At 47.2% G+C, this 14,451-nt stretch overlaps 1 protein-coding gene across 2 annotated transcripts in view; it reads left to right on the top strand.

Moving 5' to 3' along the window:
* The first annotated feature begins 1,291 nt into the window (after nt 1-1,291).
* The window catches only part of Kcnj15 (potassium channel, inwardly rectifying subfamily J, member 15), a 44,413-nt gene continuing 31,253 nt past the window's right edge, over nt 1,292-14,451 (top strand). The window contains exon 1 of one of the 2 annotated variants that reach the window (XM_013027513.1): nt 1,292-1,556. The gene's annotated coding sequence lies outside the window, so the exon portion shown is untranslated. Of the gene's footprint in view, nt 1,557-5,399; nt 5,421-14,451 lie in introns of those variants that run through there. The other variant, XM_013027515.1, reaches the window with a different exon arrangement.

Below are 14,451 nucleotides of genomic sequence, written 5' to 3'. Positions count from 1 at the left end.
TGGATATACTCGGTAGCTATAAGAAGATAAGACTTAAAGCTCCATTGTAATATTTCACATCCTCCCCTCACAATGTAATAAATCCACCTGGAAAAATATGCATATATGCATATATATATATAATGTATGTATTTCCTTAGAGTTTATTGTGTGCCAGGGCACTAGCTCTCTCTGATGATGCTAGGTAGCCACCACAGATGTCGCAGATGCTATGGGGTGGGTGGTAAGGAGGACCGAGGAGCAGGGTGAGGCTGGGACTCACTGGGAAGGCCCGAGACTGGATCTGTGATAAGAAGTTGGGCACTGAATGACGGACCAGGTACCTGTGTGGGACGTGCCACCGGCTCCTCCAGCTTTGCCTCTGGACCGGTGCGGGGCCTCTCATGGTTGGAAGCATCTGCGGAAAGCCCTGCCTGTCTCTCAGGACTGAACAGGTCCCCTGGTCCTCTGTCACATGTGAGCCAGGAAAGCACAGGTGATGGATTGCCTCCCCCACCCCAGGAAGCCCCTGGACTAGGAAGAACACACATGCGGGGGTCCAGGGAGACGCCACGCCCCACCTCATCTCCAGGCCCCCAAAGGGGCCCTTCGGGTCCCAGCATCACTGCCACTTCTTATAAGAATACAGGCTCTCCAAGAGTTCTGGAGCCTAGAGTCTTACCACGGCCTGAGCTTCAGTTATCCGAAGACTCTATCTCAATGTAATCCCAGGGCTGATCTGACCCTGAGTTCACTCAATCCAGAAGAACACTGTTGGACTTTTATCTACCTGATTATTTTATGAGAGCAAACAAAGGCAATAGGAAAAAATGGTTATAGCCATGAGAGGTAGGTGGGGCTTAAACCTAGAGTTCCCCGGGTGCTATTTTACTAAGACATATTTGATCCACGTATGGGCTGCCCTACGTTCCCCGGCAGGCAGGACTTCTTGTTCATATTTATTTGAGGCAGACAGAGGGAAGGAAAGGGAGAAGGAGAGGTAAAGGAGGGCTGGTCATAAAAGATAATATATTTATTTATATACTTAAGGAAAATCGCAGCCTTGATAAGAGGGGCCCAAGTTTCTTCAGAGATTAGCTGGTGTTCTCTTAAAAGGGTGTTAGCTGGATTTCTTTTTTGTTGTTGTTTCATACAGGTGTCTGGCAAGGTTGGCACAGGGTGTCACAGGAATCTGTTCTGTGCTGGTCTGCTGAGCTGTAGATTTCCTTACGACCTTTAAACACACGCTGGACTCCTTTCTCAGATTCATTCTCTCTCTCTCACTCTCTCTTTCTCTCTCTCTCTCCTTTCCTCCCTCCCTCCTGCGTCTGTCCGTCCCTCCCTCCCTCCTCCACCCAATCTCTCCCAATCTTTCTTTCTCTCTTTAGTTCCTTCAGGTAATTCCTACTCAAACTTGTTCCAACTTGTTTTTGACTGACAGTGAACAGCAAGAGAGAGTTTCTTCATTTGGAGGCAGCCTGAGCACCTATTTTTCCAAGACAACCTGCATGGGCTGATCTTTTCCTCCTGCCTCCAGCCAGGAGCCTGAACTCCTAGGTCCTCAAAGGTCCCTGCAGGTAAGAGGTGCCCGCTGCGTCCACATGGGGCCGTGCAGCATGCTGGAGATAGTCTGTCTTTTGAAAAACTTGACTTCTAAACGTACCGAAAGAGTTGTGATTCTTTTACAACTTGCTTAAACCATTCAAGACCGCCAAGCTTATCTGGGGGAATTTACAAGTGCTGTTTGCATGTGGGAAGCGGGTTTTTCCTTAATGATGGGGGGAAAGGGGGAAAAGCACTTTCCTCTTGCCTGTGAAACAGTATCCAGATGTCCGCTGGAGTGCTGTGGGTGTTAGGGGTCTAGATTGGGAGGAGAATTACTTTGACTTGTCTTTGCAAGTGTTTTTCGATCATAGTGTCTGTCAGACCGACTTTGCAAATGACTTTTAGAGATTATATGTTCTTTGGCTAATTCTCTAGCACGTATTTTCCTTTGTCGGTGGAGAAATCAGTGTAGGTTGCCGTAAGGCAAAACCTCAGGAGAATATTTTTAAAATCTGTTACCTATCCTTATGAGAGAAGAGAAACAACAACACAAAAAAGTTATGTAAGTTTTCTGTGGTAGGTATAAGGAATGTAAACAATTCTGACTTTGGAAACATTAGAAACTTGATTCACAACCCATGGATAATGCTTTGAATAATCTGTGTGTAATTTCGCATGAGTGTAGACTTTTCTCAGCTAATAAATGTTATGCCGGGTGAGATTTCCACATCGCTCCTACAAAACCCCCGTTTATCTCTCTTCTGTGCCTGTCTGCAGCCAGCCTCCCTCAGGAAGTAAGACTGCACCATGCCTACACGGTGTCAGGACCCCTTTCACTTACAGAAAACTGACCGTGAACGCAATGTTTCACTTTAGAAAACTAAAGACCAAAGATTGGACCGCAAAACTCAAATGTTTGAATTTGCTGCTTTAAAAAAAAATAATCTGGACACATGTAAAATTTCCCCTTGACCTGCACAAGGATTTCTAAAAAGCTATCAGTGACTCTCACGGTGATTTTTCTCTGTATTGGGGTGGGGGAGCTGGGCGTAGAGGGGAGACTTTAAGCATTCACACACAACCAGCTATCACTGAGCCCCTTCCCACTTTCAATCAAACTCTCTCCAATCTGCACGTAAGAAGCGTCACATAAAACTAATGTACTTTGAAATGTCATCTGTCTGTGAAAGCTGGCTACTCGATAGAGTCCAGCCGAACACTCAGGCACTTACCTCTTACACCTCCCGGCGCTCCTCAGGCCATACCTTCCTGGGGAGGTATTTTCTAGCAATTTCCCTCCTTCCTTTGCTGCAGTATAATAAATGGCCACGCAGGGAGTAACCCAGAGGTTTCCTGGTGGATTTTCACGAAGGAAGGGGAAAGTGGAGCTAACGGAGCAAGTGCTCCTCACTGAACTCAGGAAAAGACAGACGTTGTCAGGTGGGGGGTTCAGAGAAACAGACTTGGTTGGAGTTTGTGCTTCTGGTTGCTTAAGGAAAACATCTCTCTAAAAAGTCCTCCTTCTCTCTTCCCATTCCTTCCAGCCTCCAATGGTTGTGGTCATTTTTGTACCAAGTGTTATTTCCCCACTTTGCTCACACACAGAACCCAGGCAGACAGCTCCTATTTAGGGGGACAAGAGAGAGCAAGACCCTGGGTTCACATTCCAGAAAGCCTAGAGCCAAAGAAAGCAGGTCTTTTGGCTTTTTCCCTCAGAGCCAAACATACCCTGCTCTGCTTTTGTGGGTAGGAAATCTTGAATTGTGGCTCTTTCTTGGTGTGTGTGTGTGTGTGTGTGTGTGTGTGTGTGCGCACATGCATGCCTGTGTTTGTGTGTAGGTAATTATGTACTTGAATGGCAGCAATATACTAGATACAAGGACCCCTCCCCCCTTTATGTAGCTTCAGGCACCAAATAGAGAGAGGCAAGCTTTTTCTGACTTAATCAGTGAATGTCAGACACTTGGCATGCCCTTTGCAACACCAGAACTAGCCTAGACACAGGCCAGAGAAGGAGCCCTGAAGATGGCCCTCTGTGAATGACCGGCCCTGCCCCCCCCCCCCCCCCCCGGGAATGCTAGCTTGCAGCACAGAGACTCGCAAGGTATTTCCTTGGTCTTCAGTGCCACAGGAGAGGCTGCTTGTGGCTTCTCCCCCGCAGTTTCTCAAGATCTCCACACTAGTGTCAGCTGGGCATCTCGCAACGTGATGCTTTCCTTCTTCTTTCACATAAAAATAACTCCCTTCCCCCACATAGTCAGGAAGCTACTGAAAGAATTAATGCCTGCTTTTCACATTTTCCACCAAGTGTTTGTTGCTTATGAACGAACAGACGCAAAAGGCAAATCAGACAGAGGTAATTAGCTAGGCTGTCTGTCTGCTCTGCACCTTTTCCTCCCCAGAGCTGACTCAGGCATGGAGGCGGGGTGGGGAGTGGAGGGGGGAGGCCAGATCAGCACAAGCACAGAAAGAAACCAAGGCCAGGTCCTGCTCTGTGCCCAGCAAGGACACAGTGCCCTGACAGGGCCATGTGTGACCCCACCCACCCGGCTCTTTGTCTCTGTTCAGGTGGCTGCTCCCTGGTGCCAGTTTGTGCCAATAGGCAAAGAACCTATATGGCTGCCCAGTAGCTCAGAAGCAAGCAGTCCCAGGAATGTCGAATCTTCCAGAAACCCAAGGAACGAAGGAATCCCTCCCCCACCAAACACACAAACTTTAAAGTGTGAATGGAGGAAGAGAGAGGGCTAGTAATAATTCATAAATAAAAGTTCAGATAAGCAGGCTTTCCCTATCAGTGTGAAGACGGGTGGGATGGAGGAAGGACGTGGATGTTTTCGAGGAATGGCAAGATGAGATAGTTGAACTTGACAAAATAATCTCTACAAATGCTGTCTGGATTAAGCTAGAGAACCGCAGGGGATTTTCGTGTGCAATGCGGCTGGGTGTGCAGGTCCCTGGGGCCTGCGACGTGCATACATTGTGCTTTCTTTCCCCATAGAGACAGGTCAGAGGTCTGGGAGAAGTGTGGGTGCCAGGTTGCTTTTCCCTCTCAGAGGGGCAAGCCATCAGTGAGGCAATGATTACCTTCACCCACTCTGACTCTAGCCCGTCACAGACTTCCAGAACTTAACGTGTGCTTTGAGACCAAAACATTCGATGGCATACCATTTCAGGTATGTTGATCATAATGCCTGTGATAGTAGGAGAGACACAAGAAGAAATACAAGGCTTCGATTTGAGGCACAAACACCCGCATGTGCCGAACACCTCACGTCCAGGAAGACACAGTTAGCTGGAAGAGCGGGCGTGTCTACACTGCTTTGGGCCTGAGGATATAAAGAAGAAACAGTGGAAGAATGAGCAGCAGGGTGAGACCTGTCTGGCCCATGACCCTGCAGCTCGAAATGAAAGCCAGCTAGACTGTTCTGGTCCAGACTCCGTGGAGTAAGCACAGCACGGGTCTGTCACAGTCACAGCAGGGTCCTGGCTGCTCTCTGCTCTCTCAGGAGTTGGAGTTCAGGGTACACGGCACCTCGTGTGTTGGGAGGGCTCAGGCAGTCTGAGTCAGAGCTTCAGTCAGAGCTGCCCTGGTTTTGGGCTGTTGGTTGGCTTTTCAATTCTTGTGCGTTTTCTCTAGTGCCAGTGTCAGTTGATTTTATGGAGCTTAGAAACTTAGATCTGGGGGCTTTCTCTGAGGAAAATGCAGTGGAACTGTGATGCAGCCCAGGACAAGCCTCTGAGGACAGCTTGTACTCATGGGCACAGCTAGAGCCTCACCAGCCGCACGCTGGACTCTCCCAGGTCTGTGCTGTCATGGCCTGGTGCTTGTGTTTTGAATAGAGGGATGGATTAAGGTATGGAGCTGGTCGCTGCCCTCTAAGGAACTCGTGAGCCAGGTAGGCAAAGCTATCCCATAATTGTGCCCCCATGTATCCAGTGATCAGTGGTATATGAAGACTGGTGCTATCTAGAATGCATTTTATCTCACCAACACTTGCCAGTAAAGAGCAGATTCCTGTACTGTAGCTGAACCCTTAGGTCATATCTAGACCCCCAGGATAAGATACTATTAGGGCTTTTTTTTTTTAACCTACAGCAGATTAGGTGGATACTAAGAGGAAGATTGCACTTTTTTTTTTCATTTGCAAAGTCCTTAACTTAAAAGTACCTGAAGAACACTTTGCTAGTTGGGAACCCAGGACTCAGCACAGAGAAGCCTAGAACCCAACATCGATGATATATGTCTCCTTTAAAGAACTTCCTGTGTGTCTGGCTGGGGGCAGTCCCTTTCCTTCCTCTTTTATTTTTATGGGTGCTAGAAATGGTTTCCAATTTCTATTAGCAGTTAACAGAGTCATTTCTTAATAAGAACGCTGGCAGAACCTAGGTCTACCGGGCCAAACAATGTTCTCACACCACACAACAATGTTTGTGCTCTCAAATATTTGCAGATTTCTATCTTGGGTTTTGGTCCTCATCCTCTCAGCCAAAGAACATAAAGTCAGGTCCCCCAAACTTTGCTTTCTTACTTACTAAGTTATTCCTGTACGTCTCTTCCTATGTGTGAAGAAAACAGCTGGAAACGTTGATCCTTTGTTTTTGAAAGCTCCTACAACTTGGTTACGTGTGTGCTTTCCCTCTCCTGCCTGAATACCGAGCCTAGGAGGGAAGCAATCACCTGAGCTAGCTGCATCTGGCCGCTGGGGGTGGCAGGCGGGTTGCACAGAGGAAGGAATGAGAATTCTGCCCGGCTGCTTTCTATTTTCCACAGCCTGGGGGAAATAAATGATAAAGAGATAATAAACCCTGTCACACAGACACATCACAGACAGAGTAAGGGTGGAATTAGCTAGAGCAGTAATAGTAAGGACTGTGTTGGCATGGAAGTTCTTCCAGTGCCAACAATAGTATGGTACAATGGTGCTTTACTTTTCAGTGCCTTGTTTAGTGCATTTCAAACCTACAATTGGAACCTAAGATCCATATGAAAGATGAACTGTCAAAGCAATGCCCTCTGAAGCATAGTTGGAAAAAGTCAGTGCCATGATATTGCTATCTGGCCACGACTCCTTAATAGAAGAGTTAGATATGATGCGACATGAAAGGATTCTTGGCAACATAAGTGCTACGATCATCTGATCAAGAAACACTCAGGGTTCCGGTTCCTGACCCTTGTAGACAGAAGAGTGTGTCTCGTGGGAGTGACAGGAGACCTCTCGGACATGGGTCCTGTTCATCCTGGCTCAGGGTCTGGAGTCAGGAGTTAGATCCTAGTGATAGACAGGAGCGGGGTTCTGAAACACATCAAGTCTGACAGCAGAGCATCTCTGCCATATTCTGGCAACTTCGGCTGTGAGCAGGGAGTTCAAGGAGGGTTGCACATCACTCCTGCTATGCACTCCGAGTCTGAAACCTTTCTTCGTTTGCTGATCTCTGAAGCTACCCCAGTATCCATTAGCCTATGTGACATCCCAACAAGCCTTATTCTGCGGACTTTCTATGACTTCCAGTCCATTCTATCACTTTGCACCTCTATGCCAGACCATAAAACCGTCTCTCAGCACCTTCCGCTGCTCTGGTTGTGACTCAGTTGGCTGTGACTCTATGGGGTGGCAGTGTGTCCTGTGATCGAGGCTTAGTGATGTCTGTGCCCCGTGACTGCAAGTTGGACTTTTGGGATCTGTGTGACCTTGGTGGAGGTCAAGAAAAATCTCTAATTGCTTCTTTACATCCACTTTATTCCCTAAAAGATGTAGGTGCATGCATAAACATATGTACACATTTGTAATATAAATAAAAAGTAAATTAGAAACTAAAAGTAAATTTCATGGGGGATCATTTGATTGAATCATCTACTTGGAAAAGTGTGATGCAATTATATAAACCACAACTGGATATATTCACACCCACAGAAGCTGACTCTTGTTGGGTTTTGAAAGCCAAATGGAAGGCTTTTGTTGTTATTTAGGTGATTGGCTGGTTGATGAGACTGGGGTTTGGATTCAGAGACTTATGCTTGCTAGTTAGGAACTGAAACTCTTGTCATCTGACCCTTGTCCCTAGTTCTTTTTGCTTTGGTTATTTCGGTGTCCGTGTATGTGCACATACCGGTGCACTTGGACTCAGGGCCTGGGTGCTGTCCCTGAGCTTTTATGTTCAAGGCTCATGCTCTACCATTTGAGCTACAGTTCTATCTCTGGCTTTGGGTGTTTAATTGGAGATAAGAGTTTCACGGGGCTGGGAAGGTGGCTCAGTGGTAGAACACTTGCCTTGCATGCATGAGGCCCTGGGTTTGATTCCTCAGCACCACATAAGCAAAAAGAAAAAACCGGAAGTGGCGATGTGGCTCAAGTGGTAGAGTGCTAGCCTTGAGCTGAAGAGCTGAGGGACAGCACCCAGGCCCAGAGTTCAGGCCCCACAACCGGACCCCCCCCAAAAAAAGAGTTTCACAAATCTTACTACTGTTCAGGCTGGCTTCGAACTGTGACCCTCAAATCTCAGCCTCTTGTGTAGCTTGGATTACAGGTGTGAACCTCCAGTTCCTGGAAATGCTTTGGTTATTTTTCAGCCAGTCTTGAGCTTTTGCTCAGTTTTTCCAAAACTGTGATTCTCTTCCTTACCACCTCCTGTGTAGTTCGGAACATAGGCACACACTGCCATGTCTGTTTTATTAAATGAGATGGAGTCTTGCTAACATTTGGCCCACACTGGCCTTGAACGGTGATCCTTCCAATCTCTGCCTCCCTGGTATCTAGGATTACCATGCTCAGCCTGATGTCGTTTTTAAATATGCTTTATATCTGAGTCTTAACATTGAATCTAAGGGGCTGAAAGTATAGCTCCGTGATAACACCCCAGCATAGGAAGCTCCAGGTCTTTAGTTAAAACCCTCGTTCCACAACTAAAGAGAAGAATCTAGTTAGGCATGCGTTATAGTTTACCATTCTTTTAAATGATCATGTCCATTCTCCTCCACGGATCCTCTTATTTCAGTTCAGTTTTTGCATCGCTGCATGTTGAATTGTCTTCTTTGGTTTTGCTTAGGTCTGACTCGGGTGAGGGGCTCCTTTGGGAGGCGTCTGAGGGCTCCCCATTCCTGGAGCAGTGCCTATTCTCACGGAGCTGCATTTCACAATAGCCTGTTTACTACTCTTCTCCCTCTGCGGGGAGGCAGACTCTGACGTGGAGATTTTACTTGATTCTTCCTTACCCTCCCAGCTCCAGGCCCGGCAGCCCTAGGGCAATGTTTACTGAGTCCTTGTGCACTGGCTGAAAGGCAGACTTTTTGTTATAATTACCTCTTCCCATGCCCAAAGCTCTCCATCCACCTCCTCTTGCAAGCATAGCTCAGACCATTTTTTATCTGAAGTGTTTTGAAAATACATATAACTGAAAACCAGTGACTGTGGTGTTTTCTCCCTTGGTAAATATTGCAGACTAATGGGCTGGCTATTAGGGGAGCTATTAAGGAGAGAGACATCTTTTATAAGAAATAGTCCAGTTCCCTACAATAGAGTAGTTGTACCAATCTCATATAGGAAGAAGAAGAAGAAAAAAGAAACATGCAGAGTATTTTGGAAAGCAGAAAACGAAGATACTAGAAATAAAACAGAAGACACAGACATTGCCAGCAGAGTAGTGCCTGGAAGCCAGGGCTGGAATTTGGATCCTGGAAGAGAGCACCAGAAAGAAGGGAACGGAAGAATTAGCTGCGATGCTAGGGTGTAAAGGGGGTCATTTGATCTGTAGCATGGAAAATCCAGGAGACAACCAAATGAGTATCATTTTGGTCTCCTTCAAATGCCTTGTTTAGAGACGGACTGTGTTAGCATACCTGCGGCAGTAAAGGTATTTGACTCTCAATGTGTTTCGAATTTTAACTTGCAGAGAATTTTCTAGATTTGCCCATTTTAAAGATGAAACATTATAGGGTTGAAACTCACAAGAGCCACTTTTCTGTGATTATAATCAAATGTATTTTATTCCAACTGGGAGCGGCCCATGCCAGCAAAAGGCATTTCAGAATCTAAGACTGCAGAAGGGTCTGCATATTTAAGCATGAATTTTTATAATTATGGATATTAACTTGTCTAGTCCAATATCCTCGGAATGCTCTTTAAACCATAGAGCACTTTGCTTAGCTTTTAGTATCTTTCTCTAGAGCACTTTGCTTAGCTTTCAGTATCTGAGGAAAGGGCCTAGCTTTCTAGACGTATGGTTGGTAGAAAGGTGAGTTTAGTGAGTTTTAAAATCAAGTCTCTTTATTATTTCGGACACCTAGGTTCTGACCTTAAGTCATCTCCACTTCCGCTCATGCTAAAGGCTCAATCTGCAGGAAGCGGGTGGCCTTACATTTATTCAGGAGGTAGGAAGGGAGATGACATAGTCCCTGATCTCAAGGAGATGCCAGGCTTCTGCTAGGAGGAAGTGTGGCTAGAAAGGGGGTTGGAGAAGTGGGAAATAAATATTCCCAGCGTGAGAAGAGCTCTGGTACTGCATGGATGAGTGAACCTCACAGAGGCTGGGGGAATGTGGAAGAGAGGCAGAGCAGACCCCGCATGACGATTCAGAAAGGTATCGGGGCATTCGAGACGAAGCTTAGAGGTCAAAGCGGCTTCAGGAGTCAGGTTGGGGAAGAGACGCAACAGAAGCAAGACAGCCACAGGCACACAGGCGTGCCCGGCACAGGGCGGCGTGCAGAGCCGCCATGCGCCCAGGGTTAAGCTTGCTGCGGGGAAGGCCCAGGGCAGGGGTGAAACGAGGCAGGTGTGGACGGCTGACAATGTTGAGTGTTGTGGTGCTGCCTTGCCCCACGCGAGCAGCTTTGCCATGAGCAGCTGTGGAAGGGAAGCAGAGTACAGGGGTTCTGTGACTCATTTACCATGGCAGAGGCTTTTGGTAGCAACGTCATTGGGTTCAGAGAGCCGTCCCCCTTAGTATAGATCAGGGGCAGGTGCTCACGCGTAGGCTGGTGGGGAGGAACGTTTACCCACGAGTTTGGTGGGCAGTGAAGGGTCCTTTGGGCCGTGACCACCAAGTGATGGCAAGGATGGGCGATAGGAGAGGCTGAACCAGAGGAAAGAAGCTCTGGCCCAGTGCCAGCGGCCTCAGTAAAGGTTGAAAAGGGGAAGAGAGATTTGGACGTGAAATACAGTCAGCAGGGGGAATCTGAGGGTTTGCTCTAGAATGGATGTTGGTAGACAGGCAGAGAGAGCGATGATGCCACCATCAGGAACCAAAGGCTCAGAGGTGACTGGAGTCAGGAGACTCACAGGAGGTCAATATTGGACAATTGAGTATTGGGCTAGAAGCATCCTAGGGGATGTTGAAAACATGGCTGGATCTCTGAGGAGGTGGTGTTGGAGCAAACAAACTGAATGATGGGGATCTGGTCAGGAGGGTGAGAAAGAGGGGTTGCTAAGCGAGGATGTGAGGAACTCAGGACAGGTGAAAACCTGGGGAACAGAGAGAGAATGGACCATCTGAGAAGCAGCTGAAAGACCAGGCTGCTAACCAGGGTGGTAGGGGTACTGAAGAAATTGATCGATGGCCAACCATGGATGGGAGGTGCAGGGAATTAGCCTGTCTGCAGAGGAGACACAGCCTAACTGAACATCTGCAGAGGAGAACTTGGGACCTGGGTGATTTCATACTCCAGACATAAAGCCAAAGAATGAAGAGAATCTCCTTGGCTGGCAAGGCCGCATCCTTGGGAGCTGGAGGCCAGCTGCTCCTGGCCTGTTGGTGGTGAGAGGTATTCTTCCCCTGCTGCTCTGAGCATGGCTAACCCATGCTCTCTCCTCCCTTGAGGTCGAGTGAATGAGTCAATAGATTAACATCTTCTCTGCATTAAGACCACATCCTTAGCTTGGAGGGATGGTCACGTGTGCTCCTCTAGTCACATAAACTGAGATAATTGTTGGAGACATGATAAAAGATTCTAGAAACTCACCAGACCTAGGAGAGTACCTGCTCATTGCCAGCACTGTGCTTCAGGTTTCTGAGACAATGGATAAACTACAAGCCCGATCTTGAACGTGTTTCTAATTAAAAAAGAAAAAAGAAAACAAGGAAAGATAATGCTGGGTCCAAATTTGCTAATTACTGCCATGATTAAAGCAAGACTTTTCAAGTTTGTTCCTCCAAAAGATCAGCAACCTTCTGAACACAGACAGAGCTTGACAAAGATATTAATAACCAGGAAGAGAAAAGAAGGGAATGTCTGGCAGGAGGGGGTGTCTGGCTATGGCCTGCCTACTTCAAATCTCTTCTGGTTTTTCAGTACTGTGATTATTCAAAACTTTGACAGAATTTAAAGAGCTCTAGTACAGTACTTTTCTAAAAATTAAAGCCTAATTATTTTAAGTAAATGTCAAACAAAAGCTGAGTGTCATGGAACCTGCCTATAATCTCAGCACTCAGGAGATGATGAGTTCTAGTCTAGCCCTGGCTACCTAAGTAAGACTGTCTCAAAGCAACAGATAACTATAAAGAAGATCCAGTGAGTAACACACGTTCAGGAAACTTCTAGATGGGAGAATATACATATGATAAGAATTCCTGCAAGTCTCTGGACACAGAGGTGAGTAGAAAAGGAGAAGTAGCTCTGACAAGAAATGGTGGGCATAAGACACACAGAGTCCAGAAAGACAGGCAGACCTTGGCGTGGGACACACAGAGTCCAGAAAGACAAGCAGACCTCGGCGTGGGACACACAGGGTCCAGAAAGACGGGCAGACCTCGGCGTGGGACACACAGGGTCCAGAAAGACGGGCAGACCTCGGCGTGGGACACACAGGTTCCAGTAAGACGGGCAGACCTCGGCGTGGGACACATCCCCAGTGCAGATCCTAGGTGTGCAAGCTCCCTGGGAAAGGCACTAGGCCATTCCAAGCTCAGGGCCTGGGTTTCACCGCGCCCTGCAGTCAGGGGCTGCGTCCACTTCTCTGCTCTGGGCACCCCAGGCCTCCTCTTCCCACAGCTCCCTCATGATCCTCCTGGGGCTCTTTCTTGACACAGCTGAGGAAGAAAAGGGGAGTCTGAGGGGTGGGTAGGAGCCCCCATGGGTGGGCCAGGTGGCCTGGGAAGGTTATCTGATATCTTAGCTTCTTATCTCTAAAACTCTCATCCAGTCCCACCCCAGAGATGATGGGGCAGTCGTAGGCAAAGATTTTTGTGGAAGTGTTGGGGAAACCACGTTGAGTTGTGTTTTTTTTTTTAATTCATAGGGAACAGGCATTCCCAAAATGACAAGAAGGAGTCTGACCTTCCCCACCTACTAGACCCTGCTTTTCTGTTGCACACTTTTCACATCTCAAAATCCTGCTTCATACAGAAAGCCTGAACTCCAGAGTCTAGATTGTCCTATTACAAAATCTTTTTTTTTTTTTTTTTTGTCAGTCATAGGCCTTGAACTCTGGACCTTGGCGCTGTCCCTCAGCTCTTCAGCTCAAGGTGAACATCTACCACTTGAGCCACAGCGCCACTCCTGGTGGTTTTTTTCTGGTGGTTTATTAGAGATAAGAGTCTCATAGACTTTCCTGCCCTGGCTGGCTTTGAACTGTGATCCTCAGATCTCAGCCTCCTAAGTAGCTAGGATTAAAGGCATGAGCCACTGCCACTTGGCTCTATTACAAAATCTTTAAGCAGTGTTTTTTTTTAATCTATAAAAAGGATAAGACCCTCCAACTGATTGAAAAAAAAGAAACTCTGAGATACAAAAGAATCAGTTCACTGGTTTTGCTCTGTGTGTGTGTGTGTGTGGATATGTGTGTGGATATGGGTGTGTATGTGTGTGTTTATGTATACTAGGGTTTGAACTTAGGGTCTCTAGCTCTTGTTTGACTTGATTTACTTTGCTCAAGGCTGACACTCTTACCACTTGAGCCACACCTCCATTTCCAACTTATTACTGGTTAATTGGAGATAAGAAGCCTTAGAAATGTGTCTGAGTTGGCTTCGAACCTTGATCCCCAGATCTCATCTTCCTAAGTAGCTAGGATTACAGGCCTGAGCCACCAGTACTAAGCAGTGTTTCTGTTCTTAATGCAAAGTCCATCAAAGACTCTTTTTTTGATCGTTTCTTGAGGTCCTTTTTTCTTTCCCATGGGAGGAAATATCCTAGAAACATGAGAAAGGCCACTTTCTCTTGTGTTGTATGTGGTGAAGAGAGTTGACCAGGAGAATGCTCTGAGGCTGACATGTCAGCCAAGTTCAGGAATCCAGGTGGGTCTAGGAAAAGCACCTACTTCAATGGAAATCAGACAGCTGTGGAGCGATCTTGTACAATAGAAATTGGCTGCACACTTCTCGAGCTGGTACAGAGAGGAGACGCCTGGCTCTGTGAATCAGAGGAGAGGGAGCAGTGTGTAAGCTCTGCTCTCTGAGTCTCCTGGAGGGCGCCTGAGAGCCAAAGTGTATGGTTGCATTGATAGAACCCGATCACTGTAAGGCTCTTCCATTGCACCCTGAGCCGTCTAGGCTGCAGTGTCTCGCCCGTCTACTCTGTCTTCTGCTGGCCCTCCACTTCACCCTCTCTCTACTCCTTGCCAGGCCCTGGACAGTTGCTGCTGGACACAAAAAGAGTATCCACCTCATGATAGTTTTCCTAGACAGCCAGTATTTGCTTCTTCCTATTAGAATTTACTTATCTATCCTTCCAAACCAGCCCAGGCTCCACGTCCCCAAACCCAGGCAGCATGGCCAGCCCAGCTTCTCCAATCTGTTTATCATCAGCAACCTTCCCAGGGGCTGCCTGAAAAGGCACTGGATGCCACAAGCAAGCTCATGGCCCACAACAGACTGTGGGCCCATGACAGCTTTTAAACATCATGGAAGTGTGACACACTATCCAATAATTTCCATGAGAGAGAGTCCAGACAGAGAGAGAGAGTAAGACAGACAGAGAGAGACAGAGAGAATTCCTAA

Source organism: Dipodomys ordii, unplaced genomic scaffold, assembly GCF_000151885.1.
Source record: "Dipodomys ordii isolate 6190 unplaced genomic scaffold, Dord_2.0 Scaffold104, whole genome shotgun sequence".
NCBI classification, from domain to species: domain Eukaryota; kingdom Metazoa; phylum Chordata; class Mammalia; order Rodentia; family Heteromyidae; genus Dipodomys; species Dipodomys ordii.
The sequence above is the reverse complement of the archived record's forward strand: the minus strand, read 5'-3'. Positions and strand labels throughout refer to the sequence as shown.